The following is a 22,753-nucleotide window of genomic DNA, read 5'->3' as shown; positions in this document are numbered from 1 at the left end:
TTTCTTTCACCATTATGTCCAAACTGGTCACACGGACCATGAGCGAGAAGAAAACAAGTCACATCGTGGCCCAGCGGACCGAATACATCACGTCACCCTGAACAGGAAGCTGTCAGGCCAAGCAGACGAGCTGGTCCACATAATTATCTCCTCGTCAGTGTCAATCATCCCTCCAGGACGTTAGCAGCCCTCCAGACCCCCAAAGTTAGCGTGCTAAATCTCCCACTAACGAGCCAAGCTGTTACAAGGGTGTCTGGAAGCTCCCAGCGTTGTCGCAACAGAGCAGCAGCAGCTGCCTGTTAGCAGGTGGAAGAGAGGAGCACCAGAGTGAACACAAAGACAACTCTCAGGTCAATGCTGTGGAAAATACTTTCATTTGGTGTATGCTCATTAACTTTTCTATACTTGTTCACCTTTTTAAGAAAAAACTGTTGTTGTGCGCTTCATATACATATAATTGTGTTTTATCCAATATGGTTTGAAAGGGTTTCAGAAGCCAGAAGAATAGAGAAGTCTAGAAAACTCTAAACTAATGATTTGTAAAAATATAATAATAATAATAATATCCACTACTTGAATAGATCAAAAGTGATGATAGAAAATAGATTTGTTTAATTGATTTCACAATGTCCCCAAATGCTATTTAATGGATTGAAGAGTCATCTAAGGATGGCAGCATGCACATGAAAGTGTCTTTAATATAACGTTGATTAACCAATGCAAATTGTTTCAGTTTCTGAAATCTACAAATTAAGTTACAATGCCCCCAAATGCTACCTTCTTCAATGGCTTGAAGAGATGATTTATCCATTAGTGTTGTGGTCAGACTACAGACTAAGAACTGGGCCAATATAATTGAAATGTAAAATAGCTACTGAAATGATACCACTGTGGGTAACTCATTAGTTCTATTCTCACAGCACTGGAATGTAAATATGAAGCATCTCGGGCGACAGGTTGCAGAACGAGTCTCCCCGTGCTGCTGTCAGACACAGCCGTAAATGAAGAGCCACAGCGAGACGCCATCCTCAGCGTTGTAATCAGAAGTGACACTGAGCCTCTTTATGAGTATGTCAAAGTTATTAAAATTGAAATTTGTTATTTTGACAAATGAGTGCGAGAAAACCATGTGGGAGTTGTGAAGCGTCTACGGCTGATGAATGTCTTTGCATCCCGGAGGCGTCTTCATTCGACACAACGTGTATCTGAGGCAGATCTGCTGATTTCAAGTTAGCATTATCTTTCTGCGAAGCTTGTAGCATGATATGAAGAGGAAGTAACGACATGAGGTGATAATGATCGGTCATATAACACATTTCGTGCAGAATAATACATTTTGGTCATAATAACAATGTTGTAAATGCAAAAAAATACACTGTCTCCATGCCAACAATATACTAAATAATTATTCCCACCTCGATGTAAAATGTTAACCTACATTCTTACTAAGAATCAGCTGCACTAAGTTATGTACAAAGGATAAACCGTTATAAACTAAATACACAATCCAATTAAGAGCTGTTTTTCTTTGCAGTAGACTCTACATTCACTACGGGAACTTCAATTTGAATCAGTTTGGTTTGAGGTAGAAAAGAGTGACCTGATGCTCCCACCTCTGAACCCTCTCACAGATAAAGCATCTGATCCCTGCAAACGTAACAATGAAGTAAGCGGGTGAATACCACTTCCCGGCCCCATGTGACTACTCCTTTGTTTTGTCTGGCCCTTCAGAGCAGTCTGCAAATCAGTAACTAAGTCAAGAGGTGACTGGTGGCGCTAAGCTGCTTTCGGCGCAGCTCCATTCCTGCGGGACAGTCCGGGCTTTCCAAAGGACTGAGCGGAGCCAAGCAGCTTGTCACAGTTGGATACACCCACACTGACAAAAAAAAGATATCTTTGCAAGCCTAGAACAAAGCCAGAGATCCCAGCTGAGTGTGTGCACGCCTGTCATTGCACAAACACACCGATGTTTATAAGTCCAACTCTGACTGGGCTTGCTTTAAGACATTCCTAGTATTCGCTGCTTCCTCTTGATTATTTATTGGACGTGATTCACAGGGAGATCTATTTTTGCTCCGGAAGTAGAGTGCTAAACTAAACCAGAGGCCTTGTGGTGGCTTCAGTGCCTGCTGGAAGTTATAACGCTTTGATCTATTTTGGGTTTCTTTCTAGTAGCTGATGTCCACCAGGGGAAATGAGAACTCTGTTTTTAGTTTATGATATGACTCAACTTGTTTGGCTTGAGCTGGACTCCCAACAAAGCTTTCTTTCCCTCCAGAAGCCAATTTCTTTGTCTCTGTATACGCTGTTGTTTGGCTTCTCTCCCTCTCCCACAGCCTTACCTCCAGTCCTCTACCCTGTAATTACTCCTCCAGGTTCCTCCACATTATCAGACACTTCCCTCCTGTTCAGTCTATCATCCAGCCTGTACAGTCATGACTTTGGCCACTAAACGCTGTTGTTGAAATTTAGACAGTCATTGCCTCTGTAGGTATGTATTTTCTGGCATTTGTAGATGGTCACTTGCTTTAGTGCTTTGGAGCCTGGGGGCAAGGGTGGACTCCTGAGCACAGTGTGACCAGTGTTGTAAAACAATGGACACAGTTTGCACAAGAGTCATTTAAGGGTGGCAGTTAATGCACAGGAAAGTACAGCCAATTGTTTTGTTTTTGGTATAACTTTGCTTAACCAAATGCAACTTGTTTCTGATAGTCCATCGAGTTGCTAAAAGACGATATTTTTGTCAATGACTTAAGCTGCAAAAATTGGTATTATGGATATTTTGTCTTGATTTCTTGATGCTTTTTCTTCATAATACTAGCTTAACAAACTTTAATGCGCCTGATAGCACTGTGTTTTTGTTATTCCCAAAGGAGAACCAGTGAAATATGAGAGCTGCCATAGTAGATGGGGTCTATTTTGCGTGACTTGGCAGCCGTATGTGACATTCAGCGCTAACGACAGCTGCTGGGAAACTCAGGTCTCTGCACTTTCAGGTTGAGACCCAGGCAGCTAGGCTAAAGAGTCGTGCTGGTGTAGAGCGAGGGAGAAGGGGCGGTGCGGGGCAGCACTGTAAATCAAACACACACTTGCCAAGCCACACCGCTGTTTTGATGAATAGCTCCAAGAATAAGCCATAATCTCAAGTGTATATTTCCTTTTCTTTGCTGTTTTGGGTCCATTCGCATTTTCCTGTTTGTAAGATAAGAACCTGCAGCAGTCTCTGGCCTAGTATATTTCTCAGAGCACTTATTAAAAGGTTCAAACCACATGCGCCAACAACTGAGTCCTAACAGAGTCTGTGTATTACTTGTATTAGTAATACTAATATTTCTCTATAACTTGGCTACATATTATAACTGTATTTCCACTACTATAACAACACCATTACACACCACAACCTATGATATAATTAAGCAATAGCTCACGACAGGCCGTGGTATATGCTCATTATATCACAGCTAAGGGGCGTGGTTCGGCCCGACGCTAAGCGGAGGGTCGACAACCCCCTTAGCTGTGATATAATGAGCATATATCACGGCCTGAAGTGAGCTATTGCTTTTATAAAACGGTTACCAAGTGTGGCAATATGAAAGAAAAATACACACTCTAATTTAAATAGTTTTTATTAGTAAATAATGATGTTCAAAATAAAATAGTCCCTCCGTTGCCTTCTGCACAAAACATAGTGCAAGGTGGTTGCTATGCAACAACACTAACAGCAAGCGAACATATTAGACAGAGAGCGTTGATCCATTAATTTGCTGTTTATTTACATTAATGTGTATGTTGCTGTTTATTGTGCATCCACTGAAAAACTGTCCAGCATCAGTAGCATGGCTTACGTGGTCACTTGTATAGGTTGAGGTTGTTCGAGGCTGTTGCTTGGCGTGGCGAGAATATTGCTCCACTTTCTCCGGTCCCCGAGATTGGGCTTCCAGTAGCTCTGGAGAGAGCTTTCGCACCTGTGGCCACTAACGGTCATAATTTCTGTGCTTTGTTTCAAGACCCGCATCAGAAAGCTTTTGAATGGTGGTACTTTTCCAGTTGGTCTACCTGCTCTTCACGTAGCTCTGCATGTCGTAGTTTAGGTGCTTTTTTTTCTGGAGATAGGCACTGCTCAATCCACTCCTCCATATTAAGACCCCCCCGGAGTTCGAAGTTAATCTTAAATGTTTCCATTTTATGCTTTGTAAGTTTGTTTCGTAACGGAAGAAATTTAAATATATTTATAAAACTGACAAGTCAAATCAAACAATCTGATTGGTTGATAGCGTTTTTGCGGACCTCTTTGATTACAGATTTTAAAACATCGTTGCTTGCTTTAAAAGTAGCACAATTCATTATGTTAAACCTTCAAAAGTATCTAGATATCCCTGCCCTAATGCCAAAGGAACTGCACACTGAATATCTTTTGCCGTTTGATGTCTATGTCTGGACCGCTGCGTCAAAAAGGAGGGCTTCTGCCCTGTTACTTCTCCGCTGCTTTCTTGTTCTTTTCAGCCCAACGGTATACTGTTTTTCTCAGACGCGGAGGGATACTGACTTGTTGTGAAAAGTAACTTACAATTCTACCCGTGGTATACGCTCAGTATATCACGGCTAAGAACCAATCAGATTGCTTGATTTGACTTGTCCGTTTTATAACAGTGAATTAACAGGGTTTGTCAACAGTTTAATATGAATATTCACAATATCTATACTTACTACAAAGAAAGCTTTTGCTTGGTACTTTGCCAGTTATGTAGCCAACTTTCCTACTGCCTTGCTATCTCTTTTTTAAGTATAAACAGGGTATATGCAGGAATCCTGAAGTCAAATGTAATTCCTTTTAAGACCTTTTTTGAGACCCTTTCCATACATTTGAAGACCTCATCGCCACTTCAAGTTTTAACCGGTTCCATTGGCGACACACTTTACCTCACATTGACTATATACAGTATTGATTGTCCTTCCTCCTTATCTTCCAACCATTTGGACGCAGACTTGCATTTCCCCATAACGATGTTGTTTAACAACCGGCGTAAACGGACCTTCACGCGCTATCAAGCAGTGAGCGTGCGATGTCCTGTTCAGATGACGTCAAATCCAACGGGATGCCAAAAATAAACTACACAGAATCACACTACACACCTACGCAATGATTACATTCAGGCAGACTGTAGAATACAACCTCTTTGGACAATTTATATACTTATTGAAAACAAGCTACAAAATGTAATACCTTGGAAAATGCCGTTTAATACTTTTTAATAGCCTTAATTTTCACAAAATTGATTTATCAACTTTTAAGACCCCGCGGACACCCTGATAAACATTGCCTAAATTTGAAAACATTACTGATAGATGTGATAGTGTCCTTATCAAACAAACTGAAATCCAGTGCTAATTTCGATCTCATGTCTCAAACTTAAATTCAATTGCTTATAGAAGTGTCAAAAATACGATGAAAATAAACTGGGAAGAATTTCTAAAAAATGTCTTACTTCCTAAAGTAGTATTTATATTGGTTTGTTTTCAAAGTTTCTTTTATTATCGTCATTTAATATTCCAAAACTTAAAACAGGGTGTAAAAAACCCAATAATTATATATAACTCAAAGTTAATTACAGTGTTTATAAGTTATATGTAGAGCAGGGACCTTAGTTGTTGAAATGTACGAGCCTCATTGGAGCCATAATGAAATCCAGTAAGGTCTAATACTTGAAATATTAGAGGAGAGGAACTGACCTATAACTTTTTAGCCATCTAAATATAAATCCAAATCATGATATGGAGTGTAAAGAAGGTAAAACTAGGTCCTTGTTTATAAAAGGAGGCGTGGTGTAGTGGGTTGTCCGTAGGTGTTCGGATCAGGGGGTCACAGGTTCAAACCCCACTGCAGTCAGCATGTCGTTGTGTCCCTGGGATAGACACTTCACCCCAAATTGCTCCTGGGGGGATTGGTCCACAGTATTGAGTATGTAAGTCGCTTTGGATAAAAGTGTCTAACAAGTGACATGTAATGTAATGGAATACAAATCATGGGATTGATATTCAATTTCAAAACATTGAAATACCATTATGTCTGTAAATACCGCCAGACTGGAGTTAGACAGTGAAACCTCATCCCTGAGAAACCTCTACCACAGTAATGAGGTCAGATGACTTGCATTCTGCAGTGTTTTAAATCCCCCCCCTTAAATATAGAGCGGGACCCGCTGCTCTGCAAACCTCACGACCTCTGGAACATTTTCACAACTCTGCATTCCAGCTGGCTGCGTAAACAACACACATGCATGCTCACAAACGGGGGCTCTTTTTTAAATATTTATTATCAGTCTTGTGTAGAATGTTTTTCAGGTTTTTCAGCAAGTCAACCTGATACTGTTTTGGTTTTCAAACAACATTTTAGTGGGGCATTTAAGTTATACATTGGTCAAAGAAAACTGTTTCTAGTAGTAGTTTTTTTAGTATTTATTTTTTGTTTGTTTTTTAGCAGTAAAAGTAGTTTTTTGTTTGTTAAAGGTTTTTTTTGTAGCATTTTAGTATAGTTTTTCTTGCTTTTTAATTGTTAGATGCACTTATTGTAAGTCGCTTTGGACAAAAGCGTCAGCTAAATAAAATGTTATGTAGTAGTTTACGATCAATGAAAATGTTTTACTTTTGATTCTTTGCTTAGTCAACAGATTTTATTAAACATTTCAGTCAATCTTGTTTTCAAACTACATTTTATTATAACATTTTGTAAATAATATGGAAGGTTGATATAGTCACAGTTTGTGTCTAACATAGCATATACAGTACCGTAATTTTCGGACTATAAGCCGCGCCTTTTTCCCAATTTTTCGACCCTGCGGCTTATATAACGGTGCGGCTAATCTATGGATTTTTACAGCTAACGGCCACTAGGGGACCTCCTAAATCTATGGATTGTACAGGGTTACAGTCCACCACCTTTAACTCTATGGGCTCTATGGCCGGTCCGCGCCCCCCACCTTTAAGCGGCGGGTTCCAGCAGGAAAAGCTGGAGGCCGGAAAAGAGTGAGACAGGTAGCGCGCAAAAGTAAAAGTGGAACCGAGAGTGGTACGAGAGACAGAACGAGAGCAAGACAGTTTGTCCCCGTACCACTGGTTGAAAACCACTGCTGTAGATCACTGCCGGTACGTGCGCTGGGAGCGCACCGTTTAAGTTTGAAAGTTGAAAAGTTTGTGTGTCTGAAACGCTATGTGATACAGTACAGTTTACACAGCACACGTTCTGTAGCTACTATTGCACTAAATGGTAACACTTGAATACGTTATGCAAATATGCAACTTGTTTGTTGAAATGTTAATAAATGGGAGCTTCCTCAAACAGCCATCTCTTTCCCGACAATCCCCTCTGTGCACGAACCCTTACATATGGTAATGAAACATTAAAACACCTGCGGCTTACAGTCCAGTGCGGCTTATATATGAACACATCATTCAATTTAGCTGCTGCGGCTTATATTCAGGTGCGCCTTATAGTCCGAAAATTACGGTAGATGTATTGGAGTAGGTGTGAGGAGGATTTTTAAATATTGTCTATAAAACTATGTCTGTATTAGAACCTTGTTATTTTTTACATTAATTCTTGTGCAAATCTTAAAAAAGTCATTTTTGCATGAAAAAACAAGCTGTTTACTAAACTGGAAAAAATAGAAGTTTATTGGAGTCCTAGCACTTAACCATACATGCTCGACTAAGTGTTATGGGTTCAGCTTTTGATGGCACAGCAGGAAAAGGCTCTGTCAACAAGGATAAGAGGACATTTTATGCCCACACATTTGCCAGTGTTTGGTTATTCCTTTAGACATCCGTGTAGACATTTTGAATGATGGCAGTGTGGCATATGGCTAGCATATGAACGGAGGGAGTTGACTCCACTGTAGAGAGATTTGGGGGAAAGTTAAGGGGGTGGACTGGAAAGTCTGCAAGGTCAGAACACCCCAAGTCATAAAGCACAATGTGAAGTGAAGCGCTGGTAGCATGTGTTGTTACTGACTGCTGGGGCTACAGGACAGATGTTAATTCGTGTTCTGCATCTCACAGTCTCTCAGTCAGGCACCTCACACTTGGGATTTATGTCACATGGCATACTCATGCAGTGTGTACAATGCACCTCACATGGTTTCTCGTGCCTCCTCTCTCTTTCTTTCTATCAGTCTGAACATATGACACTCTCCACCCTGGCTCCGAAACAAAAGACCCCTGTGTCTGCAGTCGTTTCTATAATCCTCCAAATATACATGCTGGCCAGATCCTTGTTGCATATTCCTCGGGGGAGCTTAGATCTTGTGGCTGCGCTGTCACATGAGTAACCTTAGGAACATGTGGGATATAGCGCAGAGAGAGGAAATATCCAAACAAATTAAACATGAAAGTAAATTCCTGAACAAAAACCTAGATAAAAGCAGACCACACACACACACACACACACACACACACACACACACACACACACACACACACACACACACACACACACACACACACACACACACACACACACACACACACACACACACACACACACACACACACACACACACACACACACACACACACACACACACACACACACACCTTTCTATACGTCATTTGTGAAATCGTAGAAATACTACTTTTCATTTCTATCAGTTTGATATTTTGGAAAACTTTACTTTTTACACTTTCAAATGTATACCTCCCTCATGCCTGAACCATAAATATTAATCTACTGCAGCAAGTCACTGCCCTCTAGAAAAAGCCCTCTAATACATTTGTTTTAATTCAACTACTGCTATATATATTTATATTGTGTTAATTCATGTATTTTTAAGATAAATAGGTTCTAGTAGGTGGTTAGGTACCTTTTGGACTGAGCTCGACTAGCTATTTCCGTGTGTTTCAAGTCTTTGGGCTAAGCTATTGTAAGCTAAGCTAACCCTCGGCCGGTTAGTTAATATACAGAAGAAGAGTATCAATCTTCCTTTTAACTCTTTATAACTATCAAATAAGCATATTTCCTAGAAGGTTTAAATATTCCGTTAACGCTGAAAGATAACCTGAAATGCTAATGTTTGGATTGTTTTGCACAAACTTCTTTATGTCATAAAGAAACCCCTAAAAGTTGATCCATCTGCATTATGTTATGGTCCTATACCGCTTCTGTTTTGCATTGAGATGTGGCGATCTCTAGTTTTGGTGAGTGAAAGAATGCAGACACATGTGAAGGTTTTCACCAGGAATGCAGAAGCTCAAGGTTAGTGATGTGTCTCATGTTGCTTCCATCAATAACAACAAAGGCCTATGCACAAGAAGGGAATCTAAATTCACACAGAACCACCCGAGGTCTATTTTTTCTGTCAGGTAGAGAAGTGCAGTTTCCTGTTGATGCTCTCAGTGGCCTAATCACTACACTGTGACGTAAAGATGGCTGCATCACATGACAGCCTGCAGCCACAGATCTGGTTTTCTTCCCTCTTATGTGCGTCCCTCTTCCTTCATGGTTGAACAAAAAAACATGCAGCTCTGCAGGTACACTGAGCATGCTGTGAATTTGAATGCCAATACATAAATAATGCACTTTTTCAAATTGAATATAATGGGAAATCTCCTTACAATACAACAGCATGCAATGTAGCTGTTTCATTTAATTATGTAGCATTACACTTTTTGGGGTATTTTAGGCTTGTATACATGCAGATACAAGTACATGCTTTTCACTATCTTGTGATTTCCTGGTTTAAATCTGGAGACAAGATTAATGGATTAAAGCAGACACACACTTCTGTTTGTAATTTCTGAGAGCCTCCTCCCCCTCCTCAAGAAGAAGGGATCTGTACCATCTACATTGTTCTTTATGTGTAATGCAAGACAGATGTGGCCGGCTTGTGGAGAATCCACTGCAGTCTCTTTGCCTCCTCAGCTTTTTGTCTCATTGCCTTCTCTTACTGGGTTGTGACATGTTTTAACTAACTGCAGCACTTTTTGATTGAGCTCATTTTGCAGTACTTAGCATACTCTAATTGAATACATGTCCTTTTCATTCATTTATTACCAGTGCTTCAATTCACAAATGTCTCATTAGTATCAGCTTTGGGAATTTGGATCAGTACTTAGCATACTCTAATTGAATACATGTCTTTTTCATTCATTTTATTACCAGTGCTTCAATTTACAAATGTCTCATTAGTATCAGCTTTGGGAATTTGGATTAACTATGAAGTTATAATTTGTATAATCATTTATGGTTATAAAGTGTAAAACAGGGGAAATCTAACGCTTTAATACTAGAGTGCAATGTATATAACATTATGTGGACCTACACAGGATCTTAAAGGGAATATGAATCAATTTAAAGACTTATTGTTCCACTAAAATCGACTTAATTCAGTTTCAGGAATCTGTTCTTTTTTTGTCAGCCATGACAATACAAAAATGTGAATATATGAATAGCTGACTGCAGGAAAACCAAAGGTATAAGTGTAGGCTGTGCACATATTCCTGTAAAGGCTGTACATGGATATCTTTACAACTAACTTTTTAAATAGTTACCTGAAAACAGCCTAAGTTGATGCAGCTAGGGTGAAGCTGAAAGATAGAACTGGAACAATGTAGTCTGGATAATAATAATAATAAGTAGAACTCTTATTTAATTTACTTGTAGCTCCCTTCAGGTAAACAAGATCAACTTCAGGGTAAAGAGTAACTGGCACCATAATACTAATAAGCCCTATCTAGGTGCTCTTAGCCATAATTGAGATGGATGTCAACAGTAATCCAGGATTGTTTGATAGTGTTGCACAGGGTTCAGTGCGCTCAAGAGTTGCGTGGACAAGACACATAAAATATATTTACTGGTAAAGACACAGAAGGTCTGGGAAGTATAGGAGTCGATGATTTGTGGCAACCTATTAAGGACCCGAGGACAAAGCGTTTTTGTGGAGTCTACTTTTCAGGGGCGAGGCCGCACTGTTGACAGTTTGAACTTGACACAGTCCACACTGTGGATCCAAAGCCCTTATGTAAACAGAAAACTTCAACAGGATCTTCATTGAAGAGATTTCTCTTTAAAAATAGAAAATTCAGTTCAACTTAAAGATACAAATGCATACATGTGGGATGTTATGCAGGAGTTTGAGGACGTTGGACGTGTTTTGGCTCTAATGCGTGTGGTGTATAATGTCTGATGAGTTATAGAACATAAAGGAGGTGTACGCCTGAAGTAAATGGTAAAGGTGACATTGTTGAGCATGATATAGGAATGTAAAACTCAACGTGTTAGATGAACACGTCTCCGTGCGTTTCTGATACAACTGGTTTAGTAGGTACTCTGGGAAACCTCCCACTCGCATGAAAAAAACATTCGGCTACTTTAAACTCCTACCTAACTATCTTTCTCGAATTATGCTTGTTTGTGAATTATATATTTCTTCCTTTTTTGTTACATTATAACACCGGAACATGATAATTAAAGTCGTGCCAAACAACCTCTGATTACCGACCACAAAGTCATAGATCAGATCTTTAAAGCGTCAGCCTTCCCTCTAAAAGGTAGCTCAGTTCAGCACCATTCACACGCATGTCGTGCAAGAGAAGTACATTTCTCATGGTGCACAGCGGTTACACAGACTTGACAAACCTGTTGGTCTACATTCTCCATGTTTAGTCACCACAACCAGGGGAAAGCCTGCCTAACTATGAATCCCACAGTGCAAAGCACACACACACACACACACACACACACACACACACACACACACACACACACACACACACACACACACACACACACACACACACACACACACACACACACACACACACACACACACACACACACACACACACACACACACACACACACACACACACACACACACACACACACACACACACACACACACACACACACACACACACACACACACACACACACACTCTCTAAACCTTTCTGTGGCTGCATCACACGGAGACTCTAATTAAGAAATGGGCTTCTGAGCATACAACCCCACTAACCTGCCCCCCCCCCCCCACCCATCAGCCTGTCTCTCTTCCCTTCTGACCCTTTGTCTATGCAACAGTCAATATATCTGACTAACTTGATGAACTGTGCGCTGAGCAAAGTTAATTTCTCTCCGAGTGCCCGGTAGCCATGGCGACCATCTTATGAGCTCTCCAAAGCCCATCTGGTCAAAACATTAGCCCGGCACGGCTCGCTGCAGATCAGGCCGCTTTGCCGCGCTGTGCACATGTGCTTTATGCATTGATCCGGCCAGTAAAACAATGGTGCCGCAAATATACTTTTGCACGTGCGGATCAACACCTTTTTAAAATTGCGCTTTAGAAATACTTTAGAGTATCGAAACGTAGAAAAAAATCAAACCTGGCCCACATTTCTTTCTGGAGTTTACACTATTAAAATCTAACATAGTCTTCTTTTGATCTACAGTGTTTATTTTTAGAGTGAAAAACAAATAGAAAGGAATACTTTATATAGACCTTTTCCTTGTCAGTCATTCTCCCTTCCACTACGATTTGGCATGGTGTGGAAAAATTCAAGCCAAGCGATGATTAAACCGAATCCCATGTTTCTACAATTCGTCCTCTCGGCTGCGAGCCTTGGCACATTTGTTGAGCAGATATTTCCTCTCTGTTTGTATGATCCAAATCCAAACCAGTCTCCAATCAAACAGGAAGCGGAGGTGAATGGTAAACAGAGCAAAGGGAAACATTATTTTAGGAGGGAAATTAAAACATGGCACAAAGGCACTGAAGGAATTTTAAATGGTCTTAATCCCAGGCCAGATTTCAGAAGACTGAGCTTCAGATGGTGGTTTACTCCGAACCAAACGCAAGGTAAGTTTCTCTACTTTCTTCTAGTCATGATTAGTAACAAATATCTTGGAGGAGTACATATTAGCTCTGTCTGTCTTTTGTCATCTGCTAAGCAAATGTGTTGGTATTCTTCCCTTCATTGGTTTCTAAGCAGCATGACCTGAACCAGTGTTGCTAAGCTCCCCTTTCCCTCCAATGAGTCGGCGGCACCTGACTCTCATTGAAAAAAAAACACAAATCCTCAGATGAGAGGGATATTTTCTGTGATTCATGACTTCAGTGACACGCCAGTGATTCATAAGGAAGTTCAGAGACTTCAAACAATATTTTATATAGAGCCCTTTAACACCGTCTGTGTTCAATTGTATGTATGAACCTTAGAAATCATCAGAGCTAAAATTGGACACAAAGTTGGATCCTTTTAAACAAAATAAGAAACTATATCTAAAGATGGATCTGTCATTAAGGATCTGATGCTTCTCGTTTTATACTGATTTATTGTATAGTTTCTTTTATTGGTGCTGTGTTTTATAATTAAGTTTAACATTTGGAGCTTTAATATACATACTAATTGTTGAGATGTTGTGTTTTGTACTGTTTCTTGGGTATTCTTTGTTGGGTTTTGAGTATTCTAACAGCCTGTGGACTGGAATGAGCATTGACAATAATGCAGTCTGTTCATGCATACATAACTAAACATTAAAATAAATAAATAAAAACCACACAGGAAACTGCATTTGCACGTAACATATCTGTCTTATTTTGGTATAAGTTTCCATCCATTCAGACCCATAGCTATACTCAATCTTTGAAACGTTCCTAATATAAATACATATGTAGACGCAAACCAGCCTTATTGTCATTGAACACAACGGCTTGGAAAGACACCAGCTGCTGCACGCATACATTCCACTCAGGAAACCTAATATTGTGCTCGAGCCACTCGAGGCCCTCAGAGGCAGTTAGTGATGTCATTCAGAGAGTTTGGTAGGGGTACGCTCCTAAATGACATTCAGGACCAGCTGTCTGTCTTTGCGCTTCTTGCGTAGACAACAGGGGGCCACGGAGCCTAACCTTTTCAATGACAGGTCCTAGCAGCAAACCGTTTATATCTGACAGCCATTTTAGAAAAGGGTTAACAGCCATCAGAAGCAGTTTTTTTAGATCATCGTGGATCCCATTGAGCTGGCCTGATCATGACAGGGCTGTGATGATCACGAGACAGGGGCATTAGTTATGGAAATGCCTTTTCATATATTGTTCTAATTAAGCCAATTTGACAAGCCATAAATGAGTCTCCTTTTTCTGGTCCTTTTATCTAATCCTTCGGCATTAGACCTGTGACAAAGCCTCCTTATTGTCACAGAATGAATTTAACTGGAACAGACCTCTATACATCTTGACATGCAAGTCTTATCAGGGTCCTAGCATGAGGTTGGGTCACTTTTCAAGGTCTGTAAGGCATACATATTGACAGCCTGTCTTCAGGTTTGCTTTTATCCATGCATTGGAATGCCTTTTATCAATCGTTTCTCACAACCTTTAAAGAGCTCTAGATTTAACTCAAATTCATTGATGCATCCAAACATTTGTATTATGTTCATCTTCTTTAATCAGTTTTCTCAAAACTGTGCAAGCTCAACAGTGAACTCAAATATATATTATTAGTTTCCTTACCCATGTTGGTTTTTTTCATGCAATTTTGCTTTCATGTCCCAAAGCTTGAAGTGTAAATGGAGTTTATAAAATCATCTAGCTGGACAGAAAAGTTAAACAGCCAGTTTAATCTTCTGACCTGCGCTATAAAGGCCTGTCGCTGTGCTATTCGCTGTAAGAGCAGCGTCCCCATGCTCTCAGTCTCGCCTACGTCTCGAGCACAGACACTGTTGTGACTGGAGCTCTTTATTTCCTCTTTTCTTACCCTTAACTTCTCATAGTGGAACTGGCGCCACAGCTTTCAAGCAGGTTGTCCAAGCGTAGGAGCGGCTGCCCGGCGAGAGGCGGGAAGGGATGCTATTCGCTTTGAGGCGGTTACGTAACATCTCACTTCCCTCTCCGCGGAATGCCAGGATAGTGTTTGTAAACAGAGCGGCCATGTGCGTGTGCTCACGTGGAGGAAGCTTTTGAGTCACTGCCCTCGCTGTCTCACCCCTGAGGTAAACCCTGACATCGATACATTGCAGGGCGAGCAGCACTCCCTCCAGCCCCGTGCCACTCACACAGAGCCTTATCACACTCACTCCGTAATCACGCTTCAGCCCGACTCACCACGCATCGCCTCGTGGAAAAAATAGGCCACGAGTCATGTTCGGGATTTCCAAAGTGTCTCGTGAGGCAATTACTGATAACAATGTCGTATCTCAGACTTATAAAAACATTTGTATTGCATAATTATAGTGTTGACCGATAAACCACATGCAGGCCAAATAAAAGTCAAGGCCTTCCAGGGAAAGACAGGGTTCTGGTGAGGCAATTGATCACTGATTCTATTCCTTTGTTTGTGATTTTTCATTCTTTGGGTTTATTTTTGGAGGAAATAAGCACAGAGAAATCTGGAACCCAGAATGTTTACAGTTTGTCCAGACATAGAGAAGGGATTCACAATCTAAAGACCTTTTGATTCAGGCTTGGAAGCTGAGCAGTGGGTAAAACATTGGGAAACATAAATTCAATGGAAAAACCAACACATCTACCATGCTATATATAGTGGCATAGCATGCAGTTTTATTTTTTTGTATTAAAACTCAATAGGTTTTTCTGAGTTTATTTAACATTATTCTGAAAGTCCTACTTTTCCTTTATCAACAAGAAAATTATCAAAGCTGTCGGTGGCTAATTTAGTTTAAAAATGTATGTGTAAATGAACAAATACATCATGGCATGTCCATTGCAGACACACTTGATTGTGGTACACTGCTTTTCTATTGCTCTCTATAGAAAAACAACCCCCAATGGCAGACAAGAAGGAAATCAATATTGTAAAAATCAATACAACACTCAGTATCTCGCCATTTTGTCTCAGGAAAGCAGTCCAAGCAACGACCTGCACAGCCAGTCAGTAGGTAGTAGCAATATATAAAATGTCTAACCTGCCACTGGGCCGGCTTCTCTGTGTCATTCGTGCTGCAGCCCCTGGCTTGAAATATGATGCGTGGGCTGGACAGAGCAGGGTCGGAGGTGAGGGCTTGGGTAAGGGCTTGGGTATTGTAAGTGGACAGCATTGTTGTGCAACGCTATGGCAACTGGACATTCTTACCAAAGGTGATATTGTCTTTGCCCTGGGAGTGACATAAAGGAGCCTTACAGCCACGACGAAGAAGCAATCCAATGGCATGGCTTTATCTGTAGGTGTGGATTGATGAGAGAAGCTATGTGCATGTGATTGATCTATCTGGCCCTTCCCCCACCCAAGCCCCTATTGGCTCAGTAATGCTCTGGTGCCTTTTCAGCTGCTGATGTAACAGCAGCCATGCAGAGGCCCCATGAAACAGCTCCACTCAGATTGTGTGCATTTAATTTTTAATTTCAGAATGTGGCATTATTATGCAGGTCAGAATTAGCATTTTTAATTACACCCAGGCAACAACCAGTATAATGTGTATGTTAGTAGACTGCAATGAACTGGGTGATGCATTCTAACTATGCAGTATATAATGTGAAATGTGTTATCTGATGTGCTTAAAGTATCGTTATTAATACATCTAACAATTTAATTAGACTACAAATATCCATAACTGGTAGTTGTTGGTTAATTTGAGCTGTTAATTTGTTAGTTTTTCTCTCTGGTTAGCTAAATAAAAACAAAACAAAGATTGACCCAATCTGGCCTTTCATATGACATGTTACTCACAGTGTCTTATCATCTTGGATTGCCCAAAGGGACCACAACACACACATAAGTGTAAAAGCGTACACACAAAAGCGTGAAGCACCTGATCTCGTGCTACTATTGAGAACACACCTGCTTAAGCGTTGGTGTTGACACTACGCAGTCAATGACCATGCTTGCCATATCAAAACACAACAACGCCATTGCGTCAGACGGGTGCACCGACATTGTTGCTTCGATCGTTTCCTGACAGCTCACTGGGAATAACAAATTGGATATTCTTCTTCTAGCAGATACTTTTCAGTAGAGAGTAAGTGAGTGCATTGTAGTGTTTTGGTTGTTGGTTGTGTTATAACCCAGAGAAATGCAGTATGTAAACAAATGCTTAATTCAGAAGGGGAAAGGGGCAGTTGGCTGTGATAGACTAATGTTCCCCTTTGTCATCATTAGCTGTTCAAATAAAAGCTTGGCAATTGTCTGCAAGTCATTTGACAAGCAACTGACTTGGGTTTGACTTAACTGCCACTTCATAGTCTCTGTATTCCCTTTTCCCCACATATTTCATTAAATGTTTCTTTCTTAACTTGAAGCTTTGACTTGCAGTTAATACACATGTGCACAATTTCTGCAAACTGAATTCCTGCCTTCCTGCAGACAGTTGACATTGTTTATTTACAATGCCCTAATGTAAGGCCTATCATTAGTCTCCACCTTGCAGGCATGCCTTTACTTTGCTCTTCACCTGAGGCCATGCTGTATTACGACTGTAGCCAGTAGAGTCACACAAGCCCAATACACAAACCTGAGGAAGATCTGTTATAATCTAATGGGCCTTTCTGATGTTAATCTGAGAGCAGTACTTAGTGAATGCAGAAGAAAAAACAACTAACAACCAATTACCTATGTGCTAATTAGAGATAACAACTAATGGCCTATTACACATCTCAATTGACATGTTGTTATCACACATATGACAAGTATATGTCTATACAATGTGTAAAAAAACAAAATGATGCAGGCACAACCTCTACTGTTATCACTCCACTACACTACACCACCTCATTTTAAAATGCTTACAGATAAGCCACACAGTGAATAACACACACACATTCCTCTTTGTGTTGTCAATAATCTATTATTATATCACAGCAATCTGATTGTTGTGTGACCTTTAACTGCTTGTGCTGCATTAGTAATATACAATCCTGTCAACCATCCCTTTGTTTTAGTTTCTCAAAGCAGTCGACACTCAGACATAGGATGTGTGCTGCTGCTGCTTTCTGGCAACAGTGTCATGTTTAGCCTCTAGTTAAAAGAAAAAAGCTGCTCCAGGATGACCATTCTTGTTCCCCCCAGTTAATGGTGCAGTAGGATAGAGTTTCATTTCCTCCAGAGCTTTCTGACCTTGTCTGCCTTCACTACACTCTGCCACCACAATTCCCTTCTCTTTTTACTCCTCCTTGGGATTTGTCTTTGTGTCTGCTTGTATTCGGTGGTGAAAGCAACGAAAGCTGATTAACAGAGATACACAGAGCCTAAAGCTATTCCAGTTCTACTGCTGTGCACACTATGCACGTCCAGGTTGGACTTTTACTCTCCTGCATAGTCTCTCCACTGAACAGCACAAACAAACACATACACAGCCATGGATATTGGAATAAGAAGCCACAGGGGGTAACACTGCATGCAAATTAACCTATTTGAAAAAAATATTCCATCGTTTTGTAATAGCTAATAATTACACATAAATGAAAAAATGGGAATCCCCTCTTAAAACAAATGCATAACTATTACACGTCTTTCAAACACACCTTTAAAAAAAAATTCTTATAAAAAAGCAAAGGTCAAATATAGAGGAAAGAAAGAGAGCACTGTTGAGGCATTTCATTTATGTTTAAAGAAAAACTCCTGAACAAGCAGTCTAAGTACACCATTTTCTATGATGCATTGAAAAGCAGCAAGAATGTGCAGTGAGCACAGAGCACACAGGAAAACACAGAGGGTGTCTTCTCAGATTCAGCTGGCAAAAAAAAGAAAGAAAATTGTCAGCCATGTTGGAGTAGCTTTATCTAATATCCCCTCCTTATTATGTTGGCTCTTGCTTTTACGGTGGGGGACATTTGCCATAGGTCGCCTGATGCAAAGAAATCACCAAAAATACACATAAATACAAAGTAAAAAAAAGTGTAGACAGAGTATAAACACACTAAGCAAATTCTCACCTCTTTTTTACGTCCCTCCACTTTGTAGAAATTCCAACAAACCGTCTGGATCTCCTCTTTAACAAATCCTATAGGGCAGCCATCTTGCCTCCTTCTGTTCTTCTATGAAACAGACTATCCTCCACATCAATATTCATGGAAACCAGTCTGACGTCGGCTCTCATCATCAGGAGCCCTGGTGTCGCTGTTTTGCCGGCATGAGAAGCACACACTCATATGTACTCTGGTGTAAAGCAGCAGAATAGACAAGATGTTGCTGCAGGTCAGGGGGAAGAGCCTTACTTTACGGGCAAACTCAAATAATCACAAAATCACTTTCCTGCTGAGTCCTCCCACACAAAGAGACAGGTTTTCCTTCCCTCCCCTGCTCCCTCCTCTTTTTTTTCTTCTCCCCTCAGCCGCACACAATAGTGAACACTATAATGATGGCTGCCCTGAAGCACTGGACTGGATTCAGTGAGCAGGACAGGACTTTACCCACAGTGCACTTTATGTTGAACATTGCACTGTCTGACCGAGGCAGAGCAGAAGAAGCCACCACCCCCTTCCTTCCCTCAGACAGGAAGCCAAGTGACTCAAGGTTTTTCCCTCCCTTTTTACCCTCGTCTATCTTGACTTCCTTCTTTCATTTTCTTTCAATTCTCTGTCATTGCGTGCAGAAGTTCCCCTGTTGTGTAATAGGCCTAGTTCTTGAGAGCATTATAGCAAAACACTCTGAGGTGGCCTGATTGGAGTCCAACCAGTTGAACACTCATTTCCAACGGCTGTGTCCTATTTTGGCACACCCCAGCCGGCTCATTTTAGAGCGTAAGACAACTCTCCAGCATGTAGGCTGGAGAGTTGTCTTACGGCAGCATACTTTGCTCATCGCGTCTGCCAAGACCCACCTCCTGTTGACACTGGCCACGTGGGCTTCAAAAAGATAGAGACAGCAGTGTGAGAGAGAAAGGGGCTTTAAAAGACAAATACAGCCCAGGAGGTTGTTGGAATAATACTCATACAAATATGTTGTAATAGGGACAGTACTCAAACCTCTGCTGTGGTTTAACATACTGGTGTTACCCTACTTGTTTATTTTGCAAAGTGTGCAAGAATATATTTTATTTAAAAGGTCATAAATCTAATCTTAAACAGATTTCTAATGACACAACAATAAAAAGCATGTATTTAAGAAAAAAACAAATGTTGTGATTTATTAACATATGGCCAAAGCTTTAACAAACATGCTCAATAGTGGACAGCCTAGCCCATTCACTTTGCTATTTAATTCCTCTTTTGCTTTACTAACAGGTGGGTCTTGTCTGAAAATAATCTGCCTTTAGCTCCAGTCCAGGCTTAAAAGGAGACCCCACCTCTTTTCTATCAGCCCCTGCCTAGCTGCAGTGACATTTGTTGACTCAATAGTTTCAGGCTCAGAGCAGAAAAGGAGATTTGTTTTTACACAGAATGGGGGAGGGGAAGAGGCAGCGGGAGGAAGGAGGAGTCACTCTAGCTGCAACTCAGATCCTGTTAAGACAAAATAGAGCCCTTTACATCAGATCTGCCTTTTTTCTTTACATAACTCAGCTGTTACATAAGTGAAGTTTGAAATGCCTTTAAATCACATCAAACAGTTGCTATTAAGTGAGAATGGGTCATTCTGGCTGCAGGGGAAGGTCCTCATTGATCTGCTCTTTAGACTGATCACAAAGGAGGGGATATAGGTCGACTTAGAACAACAGAAGGATTTTCCGCTTGGAGATGTTTGTGTGAAAAGCAGCTGCAAATAAATATCAGAAAGAAGTTCCTGATATCTTGCGTGTGCATGCACCGCTACCTACAGGGTTCCTGCAGGTTTCGCCTACTCAAATGTAAGACTTTTAAAGAACTTTTTAAGACCACTTTGAATAGAATTTAAGACCTATTTCACAGAAAGAAAGTATGAAGGAAAATTGCTATGAAAGAAGAAATACGTCCCATAATTACTTATAAAGTAAATGTATTCATGTTCAACATAATAACAATTACTGAACATAACAGCATAACAGTACAGAACTGTGTTAGCGTGTTAGACAAAAAGTGTGTGAGTGTGTGTTAGGGCTGTGCAATTAAACGTATTTTAAATCGCAATTACGATTTTAGCCTGCCACAATTACGAAAACAACATAATCGAAAAAAACAGAATTTTGCTTTGCAACCTATTTGATCTAATTCATTTTAGTCTAATTTATTTGTATTCATCATATTTATATATGTTTAATAGCTTGTGGAAGTGCGCTCCAAAATATTTGTTGATCTTGTTTATTGTTATTTATTATTTTGATATTATTTATTTAAATGTATAATTTATTTAATTCAATATTGGTTTTTCAGTTGAATTATACGTTCAGGGTGATCAACAGTTAAAAAGATACTGTTCAAATTATTATTTGTTTTAAAGTTCAATAAATTGATGTTTTTAAAGTCAATGAATAATCATATTTAATAATCGTGATATCAATTATTGACCAAAATAATCGTGATTATGATTTTTGCCATAATCGAGCAGCCCTAGTGTGTGTGTGTGTGTGTGTGTGTGTGTGTGTGTGTGTGTGTGTGTGTGTGTGTGTGTGTGTGTGTGTGTGTGTGTGTGTGTGTGTGTGTGTGTGTGTGTGTGTGTGTGTGTGTGTGTGTGTGTGTGTGTGTGTGTGTGTGTGTGTGTGTGTGTGTGTGTGTGTGTGTGTGTGTGTGCGCTCATTTATTTTGCAAAAGGTGCGGCGGGCTTCAAACACGTTCCCCTCCACTGGTTTCAACCAAGCACTAAATGAGATGTTTTCCAACCACATAAGGTTGAACTTACTTACACTTCCCCATATTTATTTGTAAGTAGGTTCGAAGATACATGAGTTTCTGACTAACGCTAGCTGAAGCTTGGTTGCTAGCTGGGTGTTCTCCGATAAGGGGCAGGGGGAAACAAAGTTAGTGATTACTGGTTCCATGTTGATTTATTTCAATACAAATTGTTGGGGGGAACTGAAAGGCTATAACCGTACTGGTTACTTTGCAGCCCGGACATTTCCCCCAAAACACATTTAGACGCGATCTCAACACAGAAGTACCTTTCAAATCCCATCATTTTTAAGACCTTCTAAATCATATATAAGACCTTTATTATTTTTTTGGTCATATTTAAGACCTTAAATTCAGATTATCAAATGTAAGACTTTTTAAGACCCCCCCTTTATTAAACATCCTACTGAAATATAAAATCAGTTTGAAGTTAAAGCAAACAAGTTGGTATCAGAAATGGCTCAACTATTGTGTGATATGTCTGAATACATTTGGAGTATCCGGGGGACTGTTGACAGTAGCGTGTTTAATCTGGGCTGTTGTTGGTTATCCTTGTGTGCACACACTAAGGTAATTTGAACTACAGCTAATGGTTAGAGAGCTTTTGACCACCAATTTCTAATCTCCAGATGAGTTGTGAAGATTGTAGAAGTGACTGAGGGGTTAGGGTTAGGGTTTCCCCCTTGCTTCATCTGCAATCAAAGCAACACTGAGCAAAGCAGTATACCTACCAGTAAACCAGTGAAGGGTCCCGTGACCTGCTGCAGGGCTTTCTGCGGTTGTTTGGACTGATCAACTTCCTCGCCTTGTCTGTGGCCATGCTGCCTCAGGCCGCTGTTTTGAAACAAGAAAGTGAGTCAACAGTCTGGTCAGATAACATTTTAAGCAACATAATGTAGGATTTGGTATTTTTGGTATTTAGCAACAACAGTTTCACAATGCAATTTGTTATTAATACACTTCTTGAGGAAATATGGACAGCTTTAAAGATTCTGAGATTTAAAGGTTTGATAGTCATAGGCACAGTAGCTAAAGTGAAGTTATGGCAGTGAAGTACTTAGGTCCCAGG

General features: G+C 40.3%; 2 protein-coding genes across 4 annotated transcripts in view; both read right to left on the bottom strand.

Moving 5' to 3' along the window:
- Window positions 1-19,178, bottom strand: part of tet2 (tet methylcytosine dioxygenase 2) — a 32,074-nt gene extending 12,896 nt beyond the window's left edge. Inside the window, exon 1 of the mRNA XM_079656162.1 lies at window positions 18,877-19,178. The gene's annotated coding sequence lies outside the window, so the exon portion shown is untranslated. The remainder of the gene's footprint in view (window positions 1-18,876) is intronic.
- arhgef38 (Rho guanine nucleotide exchange factor (GEF) 38) overlaps window positions 1-22,753 on the bottom strand; it is a 69,210-nt gene that overhangs the window by 24,386 nt on the left and 22,071 nt on the right. The gene's annotated exons all lie outside the window — the stretch shown is intronic.

The sequence above is a fragment of the Notothenia rossii genome (genome assembly GCF_949606895.1).
Source record: "Notothenia rossii genome assembly, chromosome: 1".
Taxonomy (NCBI): domain Eukaryota; kingdom Metazoa; phylum Chordata; class Actinopteri; order Perciformes; family Nototheniidae; genus Notothenia; species Notothenia rossii.
The sequence above is the reverse complement of the archived record's forward strand: the minus strand, read 5'-3'. Positions and strand labels throughout refer to the sequence as shown.